This window comes from Zalophus californianus, chromosome 5 (assembly GCF_009762305.2).
Source record: "Zalophus californianus isolate mZalCal1 chromosome 5, mZalCal1.pri.v2, whole genome shotgun sequence".
NCBI classification, from domain to species: Eukaryota; Metazoa; Chordata; class Mammalia; order Carnivora; family Otariidae; genus Zalophus; species Zalophus californianus.
The window spans coordinates 1,234,341-1,253,841 of record NC_045599.1 but is presented as its reverse complement, the minus strand read 5'-3'; positions in this window follow the sequence as shown (position 1 = coordinate 1,253,841).

The window sequence follows — 19,501 nt, the reverse complement described above, 5'->3', positions numbered from 1 at the left end:
AACTGGAAAACCTGAATAGGCCAATAACAAGTAACAAGATTGAAGCAGTGATTAAAAACCTCCCAAAAAACAAGAGTCCAGGGCCTGATGGATGCCCTGGGGAATTCTACCAAACATTCGAAGAAGAAATAATACCTATTCTACTGAAGCTGTTTCAAAAAATAGAAACAGAAGGAAAACTTCCAAACTCATTCTATGAAGCCACCATTACATTAATTCCCAAACCAGGCAAAAACCCCATCAAAAAGGAGAATTTCAGACTGATATCCCTGATGAATATGGATTTAAAATCCTCAACAAAATCCTAGCTAATAGGATCAAACAATATATTCAAAGGATCATCCACCACGACCAAGTGGGATTTATCCCCATGACGCAAGAGTGGTTCAACATTCGCAAATCAACCAATGGGATAGTACACATTAATAAGAGAAGAGAGGGCGCCTGGGTGGCTCAGATGGTTAAGCCTCTGCCTTCGGCTCAGGTCATGATCCCAGGGTCCTGGGATCGAGTCCCGCATTGGGCTCCCTGCTCCTTGGGAGCCTGCTTCTCCCTCTGCTTCTCTCTCTCTCTCCTCCTCTGTCTCTCATGAATAAATAAATAAAATCTTAAAAAAAAAAATAAGAGAAGAGAGAAGGGGGCGGAGCAAGATGGCAGAGGAGTAGGAGACCTGGATTTCATCTGGTCTCAGGAATTCAGCTGAATAGGGATCAAACCATTCTAAACAACTACCAACTCAACAGGAGATTGAAGAAGAGAGTAGCAACAACTCTCTGAACAGAGAAGTGACCACTTACTGGAAGGTAGGACGTGCGGAGAAGTGAATCCGAGGCGATATTCAGGAGGAGAGACGGCGGGGGAGGGGGCCTCCATCGGCCGCTTCTGGCAAGTGATAGAACCGCGGAGCACAAAATCGGAACTTTTAGAAGTCGGCTCCGCGGAAGGACTTCGCTCCAGTGGCTAAGCTAGAGGTGGAAACCTTGCAGGACAGTGTGGTCTCAGGACCCTCGGGGTCACAGAAAGACCAGGGGAGACTGAGTATGGCAGAGCTCCCAGGTATCGGAGCAGGGAAGCCAGCTGCAGAGACGGAGCCGAGGAACGGGCTCTCAGCTCGGGGTTGCCATAAACTGTGATCCGCGGCCCAGTCGGGCCACTGCTCCTCCAGCAGGGACCCAACAAGCGGCAGAGCTGGGGAGACTCCCCTTCCTCCCCCGGGAGGAGTGGCGCGGGAGAGCACCGCAGGGATCTGCTGGGTTTGGAGACTCCACACGGGGTCGGGGGCCAGAGATAGAAAGGCTCGGTCACAGGCCGGGTGAGCATGGAGTGCGGCCGGAGACCGGGGAGACAGGATTAACTGCTTTTCTCTGGGGGTTCACTGAGGAGCAGGGTCTTGAGTTCTCAGCTCCTCCAGACAGAGACTGGGAGGCCACAATTTTCACCCTGGTCCTCCAAAACTGTGCCAAGAACATGCAGGGAACAAAACTCCTGAGAGCAAACCCGAGCAGATTGCTTAGTCTGGACCGACAAGGGCGGGGCAATTCCGCCTCCGGCAAAGACATTTGGAAACCACAGCAACAGGCCCCTCCCCCAGAAGATCAGCACGAACAGCCAGCAAACCAAGACCAAGTTTACCGATCAAGGAGAACGGGAGAATTCCAGCACTAGGGGAATACTACACATACAATTCATGGCTTTTTTACCATAATTCATTAGTTTTTCAAAGCTAATTTTTTAATTGTTTTTTTTTACTTTTTCCTTTTCCCCTATTCAACCAATATCTTATCAATCCCTTTTTTAAAAAAACATTTTTTTATTTTTCATTTTTAGAGTCATATTTTATCCCTTCATAGTAGTTACCCTTATTTTTGGCATATATATATGTTGTTCTCTCTTTAAAATTTTGAGATACAGTTTCTTCTAACAGATCAAAATATACCCTAAATCAATAGTGTATGGCTTTGTTCTACTCTCCTGCCTGATCACACTCTCTCCCTTTTTTTTCTTTTTTTTTTTAAATCTTCTTCTTTCTTTTTTCAAACAACTTCTTAATTCTCAATTCCTTTTATAAAACCTTTTATACATTTCATCTTTACACTCATCTTCCATCCCTTCATTGTATCAACCTTTATTTTGTACATATATAAGTCTTTCTTCCTTTAAAATCTTAGGAGGCACTTTCTTCTAACAGACCAAAATACGCCCAAAATCTAATGTGTGGCACTGATCTAGGCACTAGCCTGATCATATTTGATCGGATACTGTTTTTTTTTTTGTTTTGTTCTGTTTCTGTTTGTTTTTATCTTTATCTTTTTTTCCCTTTCTTTTTTCTTTCTTTCCCTTTCTTTTCCCCTGGTTTCAGCTCTTTTCCAATTAATATAGAGTATATTTGCTGGGGACGTTGGTAACCTGTTAGCATTTTGATCTCTCATTCATCTATTCTTCTAGGGCAAAATGACAAGACAAAAAAAATCACCTCACCAAAAAGAACAAGAGGTAGTACCGTCTCCCAGGGACCTACTCAATATGGACATTAGTACGATGTCGGGCCTAGAGTTCAGAATCATGACTTTAAAGATACTAGCGGGGCTTGAAAAAAGTGTGGAAATTATTAGAGAAACGCTTTCTGGAGAAATAAAAGAATTAAAATCTAACCAAGTCGAAATCAAAAAGGCTATTAATGAGGTGCAATCAAAAATGGGGGTACTAACTGCTAGGATAAATGAGGCAGAAGAGAGAATCAGCAATATAGAACACCAAATGATGGAAAGTAAAGAGGCTGAGAAAAAGAAAGAGAAACAACTACTGGATCACGAGGGCAGAATTCGAGAGATAAGCAACATGAGAAGATGAAACAACATTAGAATAATTGGGATCCCAGAAGAAGAAGAAAGAGAGAAAGGGGCAGAAGGTATATTGGACCAAATGATAGCAGAGAACTTCCCTAATGTGGGGAAGGAAACAGGCATTAAAATCCAGGAGGCACAGAGAACCCCTCTCAAATCAATAAAAATACGTCAACAGCCCGACATCTAACACTAAAACTTACGAGTCTCAGAGACAAAGAGAAAATCCTGAAAGCAGCTCAGGAGAAGAGATATGTAACCTACAATGGTAGAAACATGAGATTGGCAACACACTTACCCACAGAGACATGGCAGGCCAGAAAGGACTGGCAAGATATCTTCAGAGCACTAAACGAGAAAAATAGGCAGTGAAGAATACTATATCCAGCTAGGCTGTCATTGAAAATTGAAGGAGAGATAAAAAGCCTCGAGGACAAACAAAAACCAAAAGAATTTGCAAACACGAAACCAACCCTACAAGAAATATTGAAAGGGGTCCTCTAAGCAAAGAGATCTTAAAAGCAGCATAGATCAGAAAGGAACACAGACAATATACAGTCACAGTCACCTTACAGGCGATACAATGGCACTAAATTCATACCTTTCAATGGTTACCCTGATTGTAAATGGGCTAAATGCCCCAATCAAAAGACACAGGCTATCAGATTGGATTAAAAAACAAGACCCATCGATAATGCTGTCTGCAAGAGACTCATTTTAGACCCAAAGACACCCCCAGATTGAAAGTGAGGGGGTGGAAAACCATTTACCATGCTAATGGACACCAAAAGAAAGCAGGGGTGGCAATCCATATATCAGAGAAATTAGATTTTAAAACAAAGACTGTAATAAGAGATGAAGAAGGACACTCTATCCTACTTAAAGGGTCTATCCAACAAGAAGATCTAACAATTGTAAATATCTATGCCCCTAACATGGGAGCAAACAATTATATAAGGCAATTAATAACAAAAGCGAAGAAACACATTGACAACAATACAATACTAGTGGGGGATTTTAACACCCCCGTGACTGAAATGGACAGATCATCTAAGCAAAAGATCAACAAGGAAATAAAGACTTTAAATGAAACACTGGACCAAACGGATTTCACAGACATATTCAGAATATTCCATCCCAAACAACGGAAGACAGATTCTTCTCTAGTCCCCGTGGAACATTCTCCAGAATTGATCACATCCTTGGTCACAAATCAGGTCTCAACTGATACCAAAAGATTGGGATTATTCCCTGCATATTTTCAGACCACAATGCTTTGAAACTAGAACTCAATGACAAGAGGAAAGTCGGAAAGAACTCAAAAACATGGAGGCTAAAGAGCATCCTACTAAAGAATGAATGGGTCAAACTGGAAATTCAAGAAGAATTTAAAAAAATTCATGGAAACCAATGAAAATGAAAAAACAACTGTTCAAAATCTTTGGGATGCAACAAAGGCAGTCCTGAGAGGAAAGTATATAGCAATACAAGCCTTTCTCAAGAAACAACAAAGGTCTCAAATACACAACCTAACCCTTCACCTAAAGGAGCTAGAGAAAAAACAGAAAACAAAGCCAAACCCGCAGGACAAGAGAAATAATAAAGATCAGAGCAGAAATCAATGAAATAGAAACCAAAAGAACAGTAGAACAGATCAATGAAACTAGGAGATGGTTCTTTGAAAGAATTAACAAGATTGATAATCCCCTGGCCAGACTTATCAAAAAGAAAAGAGAAATGACCCAAATCAACAAAATCATGAATGAAAGAGGAGGAATCACAACCAACACCAAAGAAATACCAACAATTATAAGAACATATTATGAGCAACACTATGCCAGCAAATTAGATAACCTGGAAGAAATGGATACATTCCTAGAGATGTATCGACTACCAAAATTGAACCAGGAAGAAATAGAAAACTTGAACAGAACTATAACCACTAAGGTAATTGAAGCAGTCATCAAAAATCTCCCAACAAACAAAAGCCCAGGGCCAGATGGCCTCCCAGGGGAATTCTACCAAACATTTAAATAAGAATTCATATCTATTCTCCTGAAACTGTTCCAAAAAATAGAAATGGAAGGAAAACTTCCAAACTCATTTTATAAGGCCACCATTACCTAATCCCAAAACCAGAGAAAGACACCATCAAAAAGGAGAATTACAGACCAATATCCTTGATGAACATGGATGCAAAAATTCTCACCAAAATACTAGCCAATAGGATCCAACAGTACATTAAAGGATTATTCACCACGACCAAGTGGGATTTATCCCTGGGCTGCAAGGTTGGTTCAACATCCACAAATCAATCAATGTGATACAATACATTAACAAAAGAAAGAACAAGAATCATATGATCCTCTCAATAGATGCAGAAAAAGCATTTGACAAAGTACAGCATTCTTTCTTGATCAAAACTCTTCAGAGTATAGGCATAGAGGGCACATACCTCAATATCTTAAAAGCCATCTATGAAAAACCTACAGCGAATATCATTCTCAGTGTGGAAAAGCTGAGACCTTTTTCCCTAAGGTCAGGAACGCGGCAGGGATGTCCACTCTCACCACTGCTATTCAACATAGTATTAGAAGTCCTAGCCACAGCAATCAGACAACAAAAAGAAATCAAAGGCTTCCAAATCGGCAAAGAGGAAGTCAAACTCTCACTCTTTGCAGATGATATGATACTGTATGTGGAAAACCCAAAAGACTCCACCCCAAAACTGCTAGAACTCATACAGGAATTCAGTCAAGTAGCAGGCTATAAAATCAATGCACAGAAATCAGTGGCATTCCTATACACCAACAACAAGACAGAAGAGAGACAAATCAAGGAGTCGATCCCATTTACAATTGTACCCAAAACCATTAGATACCTAGGAATAAATCTAACCAAAGAGGCAAAGGATCTGTACTCAGAAAACTATAAAATACTCATGAAAGAAATCGAAGAAGACACAAAGAAATGGAAAAACGTTCCATGCTCATGGATTGGAAGAAGAAACATTGTGAAGATGTCAAAGCTACCTAGAGCAATCTACACATTCAATGCAATCCCCATCAAAATACCATCCACTTTTTTCAAAGAAATGGAACAAATAATCCTCAAATTTGTAGGGAACCAGAAGAGAACCCGAATAGCCAGAGGAATGTTGAAAAAGAAAAGCAAAGCTGGCGGCATCACAATTCCAGACTTCCAGCTCTATTACAAAGCTGTCATCATCAAGACAGTATGGTACTGGCACAAAACCAGACACATAGATCAATGGAATGGAATCGAGAGCCCAGAAATGGACCCTCAACTCTATGGTCAACTCATCTTTGACAAAGCAGGAAAGAATGTCCAATGGAAAAAGGACAGTCTCTTCAACAAATGGTGTTGGGAAAATTGGACAGCCCCATGCAGAAGAATGAAACTGGACCATTTCCTTACACCACACACAAAAATAGACTCCAAATGGTTGAAAGACCTAAACGAGAGACAGGAGTCCATCAAAATCGTAAAGGAGAACACAGACAGCAACCTTTTTGACCTCAGCCACAGCAACTTCTTCCTAGAAACATCGCCAAAGGCAAGGGAGACAAGGGCAAAAATGACTAATTGGGATTTCATCAAGATAAAAAGCTTTTGCACAGCAAAAGAAACAGTCCACAAAACCAAAAGACAACCGACAGAATGGGAGAAAATATTTGCAAATGACATATCAGATAAAGGGCTAGTATCCAAAATCTATAAAGAACTTATCAAACTCAATACCCAAAGAACAAATAATCCAATCAAGAAATGGACAGAAGAACAAGAACAGATATTTTTCCAAAGAAGACACCCAAATGGCCAAGAGACACATGAAAAAGTGCTCAACATCGCTCGGCATCAGAGAAATCCAAACCAAAACCTCAATGAGATACCACCTCACACCGGTCATAATGGCTAAAATTATCAAGTCAGGAAACGACAGATGTTGCCAGGGATGCGGAGAAAGAGGAACCCTCCTACACTGTTGGTGGGAATGCAAGCTGGTGCAGCCGCTCTGGAAAACAGTATGGAGGTTCCTCAATCAGTTGAAAATAGAGCTACCATACGATCCAGCAATTGCACTACTGGGTATTTACCACAAAGATACAAATGTAGGGATCCGAAGGAGTACATGCACCCCAATGTTTATAGCAGCAATGTCCACAATACCCAAACTGTGGAAAGGGCCAAAATGTCCATCGACAGATGAATGGATAAAGAAGATTTGGTATATATACACGATGGAATATTATGCAGCCATCAAACGAATGAGATCTTGCCATTTACAACAACGTTGATGGAACTGGAGGGTGTTATGCTGAGTGAAATAAGTGAATCAGAGAAAGGCAAGTATCATACGACCTCACTGATATGAGGAATTCTTAATCTCAGGAAACAAACTGAGGGTGCTCGAGTGCTGGGGGGTAGGAGGGATGGGGTGGCGGGTGGTAGACATTGGGGAGGTTATGTCCTATGGTGAGTGGTGTGAATTGTGCAAGACTGTTGAATCACGGATCTGTACTTCTGAAACAAATAATGCAATATATGTGAAGATAAAAGAAGAAGAAGATAGCAGGAGGGGAAGAATGAAGGGGAGTAAGTCGGGGGGGAGAGGAACCATGAGAGACGATGGACTCTGAAAAAGAAACTGAGGGTTCTAGAGGGGAGGGGGGTGGGGGGATGTGTTAGCCTTTTGATGGGTTTAAAGAGGGCACATTCTGCATGGAGCACTGGGTGTTATGCACAAACAATGAATCATGGAACACTACATCAAAAACTAATGATTTAATGTATGGTGATTAACACAACAATTAAAAAATTTAAAAAAATAAGAGAAGAGAGAAGAACCATATGGTCCTCTCAATTGATGCAGAACAAGCATTTGACAATATACAACATCTTTTCCTGATTAAAACTCTTCAGAATATAGGATAGAGGGAACATCCCTCAAGTTCATAAAATCCATCTCTAAAAAACCCACAAAGAATATCATACTCAATGGGGAAAAGTTGGGAGCCTTTACCTTAAGATCAGGAACACGTCAAGGATACCCACTCTCACCACTATTGTTCAACATAGTACTAGAAGTCCTAACAACAGCAATCAGACAATAAAAAGAAATAAAAGTTATTCAAATTGGCAAAGAAGAAGTAAAACGCTCTCTTTTCGCAGACGACATGATTCTTTATGTGGAAAATCCAAAAGACTCCACCCCCAAATTACTAGAACTCATACAGCAATTCAGTAATGTGGCAGGATACAAAATCAATGCACAGAAATCAGTTGCTGTCTTATACACTAACAACGCAACTGTAGAAAGAGAATTTAGAGAAACGATTCCATTTACAATAACACCAAAAACCATAAGATACCTCGGAATAAACCTAACCAAAGAGGTAAAGGATCCATACTCTAGGAACTACAGAACATTCATGAAAGAAATTGAAGAAGACACAAAAAGATGAAAACATATTCCATGCTCATGGATCGGAAGAATAAACATTGTTAAAATGTCTATGCTACCCAGAGCAATCTATACCTTCAGTGCCATCCCAATCCAAATTCCAATGGCATTTTTCAAAGTGCTGGAATAAACAATCCTAAAATGTGTATGGAATCAGAAAAGACCCTGAATCACCAAAGAAATGTTGAAAAAGAAAAACAAAGCTGGGGGCATCACGTTGCCCGATTTCAAGCTCTATTACAAAGCCGTGATCACCAAGACAGCATGGTACTGCACAAAAACAGACATATAGACCGATGGAATAGAATAGAGAGCCCAGATATGGACCCTCAACTCTATGGTCAAATAATCTTTGATAAAGCGGGAAAAAATATGCAATGGAGAAAAGACATTCTCTTCAATCAATGGTGCTGGGAAAATTGGACAGCCACATGCAGAAAAATGAAACTCGAACATTCTCTAACACCATTCACGAAGATAAACTCAAAGTGGATGACAGACCTCAATGTAAGACAGAAATCCATCAAAATCTTAGAGGAGAACATAAACAGTAACCTCTTTGACATCGTCCACAGCAACTTCTTTCAAGATACATCTCCAAAAGCTAGTGAAACAAAACCAAAAATGAATTTTTGGGACTTCCTCAAGATAAAAAGCTTCTGCACAGCAAAGGAAACAGTTAAGAAAACAAAGAGGTAACCCACAGAATTGGAGAAGATATTTGCAAATGACACTACAGATAAAGGGCTGGTATCCAAGATCTATAAAGAACTTGTCAAACTCAACACCCAAGAAACAAATAATGAAGTCACAAAGTGGGCAAAAGACACCTCTCTGAAGAAGATATACAAATGGCTAATGGACACAGGAAAAAATGTTCATCATCTTTAGCCATCAGGGAAATTCAAATCAAAACCACATTGAGATAGCACCTTACACCAGTTAGATTGGCAAAAATGGACAAGGGAAAGAAACAACAAATGTTGGAGAAGTTGTGGAGAAAGGGGAACCCTCTTACACTCTTTGTGGGAATGCAAGTTGGTACAGCCACTTCGGAAAACAGTGTGGAGGATCCTCAAAAATTTAAAAATAGAGGTATCCTATGACCCAGCAATTACACTCCTGGGTATTTACCTCAAAGACACAGATGTAGTGAAAAGAAGGGCCATATGCACCCCAATGTTCATAGCAGCAATGTCCACAATAGCCAAACTGTGGAAAGAGCCGAGATGCCCTTCAACAGAAGAATGGATAAAGAAGATGTGGTTCATATATACAATTGAATATTACTCAGCCATCAGAAAGGATGAATACCCAACTTTTACATCAACATGGATGGGACTGGAGGAGATTAGGCTAAGTGAAATAAGCCAAGCAGAGAAAGTCAATTATCATATGGTTTCACTTATTTGTGGAACATAAGGAATAACATGGAGGACATTAGGAGAAGGAAGGGAAAAATGAAGGAGGGGAAATTGGAGGGAGAGATGAACCATGAGAGACTGTGGACTCTGAGAAACAAACAGGGTTTTAGAGGGGAAGTAGGAGGGGGGATTGGTTAGCCCGGTGATGGGTATTAAGGAGGGCAGGTACCGCATGGAGCACTGTGTGTTGTACGAAAACAATGGATTGCAGATCACCACATCAAAAACTAATGATGTATTGTATGGTGACTAACATAACATAATAAAATTAAAAAAAAATACCTGCGTGTCAAAGAACAATATGGTGAATTAATAATTTTAATCTCCAGTCTCTTAGAAAGCAAATGCAGTTGAAAGTAGTTCATTGAGTTCATTAAGATCCTGTCTTTACTCTGAAGTTATGTTTCAAAAATCCTATTGAACTTTTAAATTTTTGCTGACTATATTTCTTTATACAACCAAGTTTGCCATCTCGGTTCAACTTTTAAAAATTTTTATTTTATGGTATGAAAATGCACTTAAAACTAGTGTCCTTCCACCAGAACACAACTGAAGCCATATTTATTGTGCTTAGATACACATGCCATCATTCCCACTCCTCGTGTTGAAGGAAGTCTATAAAGCATGATGAAAATTCAAGGACTTTGGTAACAGAAAAAGCTTAGATTTAATTCTTGGTCTTCCACCTTTTGGTTGTGCACCCTGAGTAAATCAATAGGTATGGTTTGTCTGCCTAAGCTTTGGTTTGTCTGTCTGTGACATGGAGATGATAAATAGTTTCCGTTTCTAGGGATGCTGTAAGGAAAGTATGAGGTGGCAGTTCACACTACCTGTGCTGTAGTTGGGAATGAAGGTGCATGAAAAAACAGTGTATTCAGTGTGTGAATCGGAATATTAAATGGTAAGGTCAGAAGTCTTCATATGGCTTACAAGCCCCTCAGTATTTGCCTAAACCTAGCTTGCCAGCTTTTGATGCTTCCTTCCAAGCCACAGAAGGAAGTACTGCCAGTCCTCCAAAATCAGAGTATGATCTTCCATTGCCAAGTTCTGTCACCTGCTGTGATTTTCATAGTGTTCACTCAAGGCATCTGCCCAGACATTTTTACACATCCTTTAAGACTTCGTTCAAGTAACGCTTTCTAGGAATCTTTATAGAAAAATCACATTTTCCCGTTCATTTCTACATCACTCTGTAGATACTTCTATATACATTGTTAGCATTAAAGGATAATGAATGTCATATCTCATTGATCTTGATGACCTTAATATGTAGCATAGTCTCCAAAAAATGATTGTGAAATCAATATATGTGTATGTGTGTAAATGAATTAAAATAAAAATGAAGATTTTTATCACTTATTTCATTATATATATCTTTTATCTGCCAACATTAATACTGATCTTTTATCTTTATCATGGATTTCATTATAAATACAATATATAATTAATAATATAATATATAAAACATATAATAATAAAAAATATAATGAAATCCATGACAAAAATAAAATATCTATAAAAATATATGATATACAGTCATGTGCACATTATATTATGAACAAGTATTAATATATAGTCATGTATACATTATGTTATGTTAAAATAAGTGTAATGAAATATAATATATATTTTATATATAGTAAAATAAATGATAAAAATAACAGATAATAGATGAAGAGAAATAAAAGTTTGGAAATAGGTAAAGAGAACAGGTTAAAATAAAGAATATAAATAAAAAATACACTCAGGTTAAGGGTTTGCCTACTTTTTCATCACTATCAAATTTATTTATATATAATTTATATATATGTATATAAAATTATATGTGATTGTCAAACACTGCTCCATTCAACCATACACACACTGAATATATGTTTTTCTATCTTTTCAACAGCAGGTTTTAAGGTACTTTATAGATATTAGATGGGTAGTTATAACTTATTTGCCATTGGACATTATGTCAATTAATGTATCCACCGGTATTTATTGGATATATACTGTGTTCCAGGCCCTCTGCTAGATATCAGGGATATCAAATTAAAAGGGCATGAATTTGCGGTGCCTGGGTGGCTCAGTCAGTTAAGCATCTGACCCTTGATTTCTGCTCAGGTCATGAGCGTGGATCCCACTTGAGACTTTCCCTCTCTCTGCCCCTACCCCTGCTCATGCACACTCTCTCTATAGAAAAACAAAACAAAAAGGCATGAATTTTGCTATCAAGAACTTTCTTGGCTATCAGAAACAGAAGCAAACTAAAAAAAAAAAAAAAATAAGCACAATAGGAAGCTTCAGGTGCAACTGCATGGCAAATCTTATTCCACTCTACAATGACTAATAGAAGAGACCAAGAAGGAGATGAATGAAAGACCTCAGAAAGCAGATTTGAGTTGAGTTTTTAAGATTATGAAGTGTTCTTGAGTTGGACAGGGTTGTTCCAGGAGGAAAAAGGAGTCTGATTGATGATACAAAGTCTTGCAATAATTGAGCATCATCTTCCATCACCCCTGGAGGTTGTGTGTGCTGCTGGAGCTAAGATTCCAAGGGATGGAGGGGAAAAGGGGAGACCAAAACCAGCTTTAGATTGATTTTAGGCCATGCTCTTTAGGTACTAGAAATCCAAACAACATTTTACAAACGACGAAAACTATGTGGAAAATTTTACCAAAAGGAATGTTAGGAAATGACTTTGAAGACCTCAGTGGCTGAGTGAGAGTAACAGGATCTGAAAGGGCAGGATGGCAAAGATATGGATAAAGGGACCACTGACCTCCAGCTTCATTTCCCACTGTCTCTGACCCAATTTATGTCTTTATCTAAAAATAATGCAGCTTGGGGCGCCTGGGTGGCTCAGTTGGTTAAGCGACTGCCTTCGGCTCAGGTCATGGTCCTGGAGTCCCGGGATCGAGTCCCGCATCGGGCTCCCTGCTCGGCGGGGAGTCTGCTTCTCCCTCTGACCCTCTTCCCTCTAGTGCTCTCTATCTCTCATTCTCTCTCTCTCAAATAAATAAATAAAATCTTTAAAAAAAAAATAACATTGAGACGATTTTCCAGAATATTGAGAAAAAGAGATGCAAAATTAGAGAAAATAAGAAAATCATGCAGTAGGTTCAGGAGGCCCAACATCTTAGTAACAAAACCCCAGCAGGAGGAAAAAAGAATAATTCAAGACCATTTCCCAGAACTGAGGGGCGCCTGGGTGGCTCAGTCATTAAGCGGCTACCTTCAGCTCAGGTCATGATCCAAGGGTCCCGGGATCGAGTCCCGCATCGGGCTCCCTGCTCCGCGGGAAGCCTGCTTCTCCCTCTCCCACTGCCCCTGCTTGTGTTCCCTCTCTCACTGTCTCTCTCTGTCAAGTAAATAAAAAATCTTTTTAAAAAATAAAAATAAATGCATCTCCTTGTTGCTTTTGAACAGGACATTCTGATAAGAGAATTCCAAGTGGGTTTTCTGTTTATCTACAAATATTGATTACCTAATATACAGAGACCTGGAAGTCTGGCTCTCCCATCCTCATGTAAATAAAATATTGGCTAAGGATGTCACTCTTCAGGAGTTCTAGTAGGAGGGTTATTGGGTGTAAAACAGCCTCAGGTCATTTCTATGAATGCTCCCTGCACTGTAGTAACAGACAAGTAAAGAAGTATGCAGGAAGGAGAATAAAATTAGGGGAAAAAAGGTAATAGACATGAGGAAAGCAATAAAAATGTAACAATGGTTTAACAGGTATCAATAGATAGCAGTACAGAGAGAAAGCATGATGCATTTCTGAGAGTTAAAGCATAATTCATGTGGCTGTTCTTAAACTTTTTAAGGTTCTTTAGGATATCATAAATATAAAGCTCAGATTAACAGTTTTACCAGCTGTGGACATCAGTGTTTGTCTGCCCTCCCTAACTCAAACACCCTGTGTTGTTTTCCTCCTTGCTGGAAGAACGTGTGACTTTATCCAGGGGAGGGCTACCAGTTGGGTGCAACCCATATCCATTTGGAAAGTGACCGGAAAGTAAAGAGACAGCCTGATCTGTGTCTGCAGGGAAGTGGTCAGCAGCATATCCCTCTGAAGTCTGAGGCACAGAGAGAACCTCCAAGACAAATCAGGCACTCAGAAAATAAACCCAGCACTGGGTGCTACATGCAACTAATGAATCATTGAACACTACACCAAAAACTAATGATGTACTATATGTTGGCTAGTTTAAATTTAAAAAAAAAAGAAGAAGAAAAATCCATTGGTGCATCTCACATTGTTGAACAGCTTCCTTCTACATAACAATGCACCATCTGGTTTCCATGCTTTGCTACAGAAAATTTCCACCTGCTCTTACCTTTCTTTTGGAACAGAAAAAAAGGTGTTCTGGAGTTTTAATGCTGTATTTATCCTGCAGGAATGCTGGGACTACAGTCTGTGCTGCTGCCCAGGGATTCACTAGGTGGTTGATGAGATACGAATCCACGCTCAGGCTGATCACTAACCTTGGGAAATGATTTCATGTCCCTAAAACTAAGTATCTCCATATATAAAGTAAGGATAGTAACATCAGTTTCTGCAAGCACTTAAGACATGTTGCCATGAAGAATGATAAATATCTGAGCATCTGCACTGAGAGTCCGCAGTCCAGCCTTGAGCTCATGGTGATCATGATGTAAGGCACACTTACAAAAGGCTCACCATACAGCTCAGATTCTGGTCCGAGGACTTATCTTTCTTGAACCCACTGAATCTCTCCACGTTGAAAGTAGAGGTGTTACTATTCCTATCAACACGGATGAGGGAACTAAGACTCTGAGTGGAGAAGAGACATGCCCAAATTGACCTTAGTGGCAAAGCCAGAATCTGAGCACAGGTGCTTGCAATCCCAAGCCCCTTGCACTATGCTGGCCTCCTGGATTCCTGCTGAGATGGAAGAAACGGACATGCTTGTAACTGCTGGGCAAGAACCGATACCTTCTAAGTCATCTCTCTTTCGTGCTCTTCATAGTGCTTTGCTTCCTTGTAAGCTATTTGTTTTGCTGAACATTAGCTTTGCTTTAAATTACAGCTTTGAGCTTCCAAGTTTGTGCTGGTCACTTAGAGAGCTCTCAGATATTTCATGTTTAAACACCTGACATTTACACTGCAAGACTGCAGACAGGACACAGTGTCTCCTTGGTGACATACCAATTCTGATTTCAAATATGCATATCCGAATGTGCTGCTTTGGGTTACAGAGACAAAGAAAGATTGTAAAAGAATATATAGAAAAGGCCTGTGACAGGTGGAGTTCTGATAAATATTTGGAAGAGTGGAAAAGGAATGAAGGACATAAGAAATAGAATCTTGAGATAACTGGCAGATATGATCCAGTTTACAGCTTCTGGAACTGAAGATACTTTCCTATTCATCTGAATAAACACTGACATGAATGAGGCTGATGTTTAGGGTTTAATCTGAAGGTGGTATCTTTAGGTTCAGAAGTGTTCATCACAGGACAATGTGTGGAGAGGGGTGGCAGTCCAGAAAACGTTTCTATTGCTCAACACAATGGACCCTTAGGCACTATGTCTAAGCATATTTTACTCATAATTAATATACAGTGGTGTTATCTGGTTAGATTTTTATGAAACACTTAAATGTTACTTATGGGAGAAAGGGATATTGGAAAAATCTTAGCAAAATCACTCTTGAAACCTGATAATAAAAGACTATGTATAATTGTTTCTCTGCGCTGCCCAGTGTGAAGTTCATAGCTGACCCTTCCTATGATAGGAGACTCACATCATTCCTGCAAGAAACGTTTGGTCTGATCTTAATAACTAGTTTTCTTCTCCTTTTTTTTTTTTTTTTTTGATGAATGCCCCTTTTTTTCCTGAAGTAGAATAAAAGAATGGAGAAGAAAAGACTGTGAAAGGACTGAGTTATAAAAATTTAATTCTTCAAACTAATGGTCACCAGAGGGGAGGTGGGTGGGTGGATGGGTTAAATGGGTGATGGGCATTAAGTGTGATGAGCACTGAGTGCTGTACGTAAGTGTGGAATAACTAAGTTCTACACCTGAAACTAATATTACGCTGTCTGTTAATTAACTGGAACTTAATAAAAACTAAAAAAAAAAAGCTCAAAAAATGAAAAAGTAAAAATTTAATTCTTATCATAACCCAACTCTAAGCATTGTCCAGGGCAGAGGGACTCTTTGCTACTATCTCATCTAAATGATATATATTACTATAAAGGAAATACAATTTAAAATGCAGTGTTTTAAGCCCACAAAACATAAGAGGACCTTGCGTTTTCATAAATTTACCAAGGGAATGGGACTTTGGAAGCCAGTCAGTAGGCAATCTCTCACAAACCTGCTGGCATTTCTCTTTGGAAATGCATTACCCAGTTACCTTTTCTCTGCTCCATGGTGACATTAGTCCAAACAATCTGCCACAAACTCATTGTAGATTCTCATACTCATAGTTTCATCTCTAGATGCTTCTGTTTTCACCAGTGGAAAAAGGAAATGAAAATTAAAATAACTTCTGTATATGCTTCAAAGAAAAAATAATTTAATTTTTAAAATTGTGAAGTTATTGTAAGTCAATAAACTATGCATTATATATAAATTTATGGCTCACATATGGAGATTCTGCAAATGCTTTAGAAAACTGTCTCTGAAGCAATAAAGTGATGATAAAAAGTCGGTTGAAATTTAAATGAACTCCCTCACTTTATCCAACTCTAAACACATGAGTATTTCTCTTTGGTCAGCATGATAGTCCAACCAGAGCTCTAAGAAACACACTTAAAAGCTATCCTTCCAGATGATGTAATACCTAATTTTGAAGACTTTCAAAAAAAATGCTATCTTTAGAATAATCCATATTTGGAGCAGTACAATATTTATAGTAGGTAATGGTATTCTTCTTCCCTTGATGTTCAGAGGATAGACACAATTTATTCTGAAGTTGCCAATTTCCCTGAAGTGTGAATGTTTGCATACTCTAGAGAGAGGTCATGAGTCTGTCTTCTGGGTATCAGGCACCATGAGGAAATACTTATTCAATGCAAGATGGCCAAGGAGACCAGTGCATTGTAAGCCCTACTCATTTTTTTTTTTTATCATTTGAATCACTATCTTATAGCCTAGGAAATTTCAGTAGTATTTCTGGAAGAGGTCAAGACAATTTTGAACACATGCAGTCTTGCATGCACCCAGCCAGCCAGCTAGCCAACGAGCCCTCTATCCATCTTGTCATGTTAACATTTCACTTAATGATTTCTCATTAGATTCTTAAAATATCCCAAAATTCCTTTTTTTCACTTTTGTGGTTGTTGTTTCAAGTTTTTATTTAAATTCTAGTTAGTTGGGGTGCCTGGGTGGCTCAGTCAGTTAAGTATCTGCCTTTGGCTCAGGTCATGATCTCAGGGTCTGCGGATTGAGTCCCAGGTCAGGCTCTCTGTTCAGCGGGGAGTCTGCTTCTCCCTCTCCGTCTGTGCTCACATGCTCTCTCTCACTCTCTCAAATAAATAAATAAAATATTTTTTAAAAAATTCTAGTTAGTTGACATATAGGTTAATATTGGTTTCAGATGTAGAATTTAGTGATTCATCACTTACATACAACTCCCATTGCTCATCATAACAAGTGCCCACCTTAATACCCATCACCTACTTAACCTAACCCCAACCCCCACCCAACTCCCCTCCAGCAGGCCTCAGTTTGTTCTCTATTGTTAAAATGTTCTAATGGTTTGCCTCCCAAAGTTATGTGTGTTTGTTAATAACAACTTTAACAAAAATCCTGATGGGAAACAATGCAAATAACCAAACAAGCCTTTATATATCAATACAATAGAATACCACATAACAAATAAAAAAGGAGAAACAATGGATACATCTTAACACAGTACAGGGTCCAGCATGATTTGTCTCAGCTTGCTTCCTCAATTCCATTTGCTGGTGTTTTGTGTTGTTTTGTTTTGTTTTGCACTTCTCACATTTTAATTTCTTCCTTATTTTGAGGTATTTATAACTGTCTTTCCTTAACATAAAAATGTTATGCTCAGTCTATCTATTCTTTACAGTTCATTCCTTACATACCTTTTTCATACCACCAATATGAAACAAATCTCTTTTTTTATCATGCCCTTTACTATTTTTTTAGATCATGTAAAAACAATTAGTAAATTGCACAACCTGTTTTTTTAATTCCTGGCTATGACCCTAAATTTTGAACTTTGTGATGGTGTTTTAACAATTGTTAAAGAATGCACTAGCATTTAATTGAGTGTCTAACACATAGCAGTTGTGCAATAAATACTTTTAAATGGGATAATCATTTTAATCTACCTTCCATACTTGCATAGTTTCCATCAAAATTTACCTCACATTTGAAATACTTGTATGTAAGCATATGATACTTAATAATCATATATACTTTATGTTATTAAAGACAGATATCAAGTCTTACTAATCTTTTAAACTTTTCTAAAGTAATAAATGCATACTTAATTAAATTGAATAGTAAATGAATAAAACTGATTCAGGCATTAAGCAAGGTTTCATTCCATGGTTACTTCTTGAGTATCTATCTTCTTCTAACCTCTGCACCAAAAAAATGGATATGAAAAATGAACTTGCTCTCAGGCAGATCATAGGATAGCAGAAAAAAGATTAAATCTATTGTAGAAAGCCAATAAAATGTTATGTTGTCATGTAAGAAAAAGAACAAAAATTTAATCTAGACTTTAAAAAGACAAAAGAGCTATCTGAAATGGGAATGTTCAATCTGAGTTTGAAAAAAGAAGCAATCCAAAGATATGAGGAAAGAAGGTAAGGAATTGTGAAAGAAAAATAAACAGAATTGACAAAAATCTCAGAAAGAAACAAAAAAATCATATAAATTCTCAGCAAGTAGCTTGCAAGACCAGAGCACAGAAAGACCATGAGAGATAGTGTATGTATAGCAATGTAGATAAATTTATAGGACTATAGGAAAACATGACAGATTAAGAGAATAAATTTATCAGTCACTCTTCATGAAAATAATTCAGACATTTTAAATTTTTAATCAAAAAGCTCAAGGAGGGGCGCCTGGGTGGCTCAGATGGTTAAGCGTCTGCCTTCGGCTCAGGTCATGATCCCGGGGTCCTGGGATCGAGTCCCGCATCAGGCTCCCTGCTCTTTGGGAGCCTGCTTCTCCCTCTGCCTCTCTCTCTCTCTCTCTCTGTCTGTCTCTCATGAATAAATAAATAAAATCTTTATAAAAAAAAAGCTCAAGGAGAAGGGAGAAAAAATTATAGATTTAATATAAAATATAACAGGTTTTATTGAGACATGACAAGCTAATTCTAAAAGTTATATGAAAATTCAGTAGGATGGAAAAAGTCAGGAAATTTTTGAAAACAAAAAAGTTGACAAATTCATTCTACCATATTACTAAGACCTCTTAAAATAGTAATCAAGAGTTTGTAATATCAGGGCACCAATAAGTAAATAGGTCAACAGAAGGAAGAAAAATCCCAGACATAAGAACATGCATCCACACTATGTTACCAGTAGACAATGGAGATCAGTAAAGGATTATTTTCCTTTTGAATGAATTCTAGGCCCATTGGAACATAAATAAAAATAAAATTGCTAAAAAGTTTCTGTTTGGAATGATGAAAAACTCTGGAAATGGATAGAGATAATAGTTGCACAACCCTGAGATTAATTATAGTATCACTAAATTATACACTTATAAATGTACATATCTTATTTATATATATTTTATCTCAAAAAT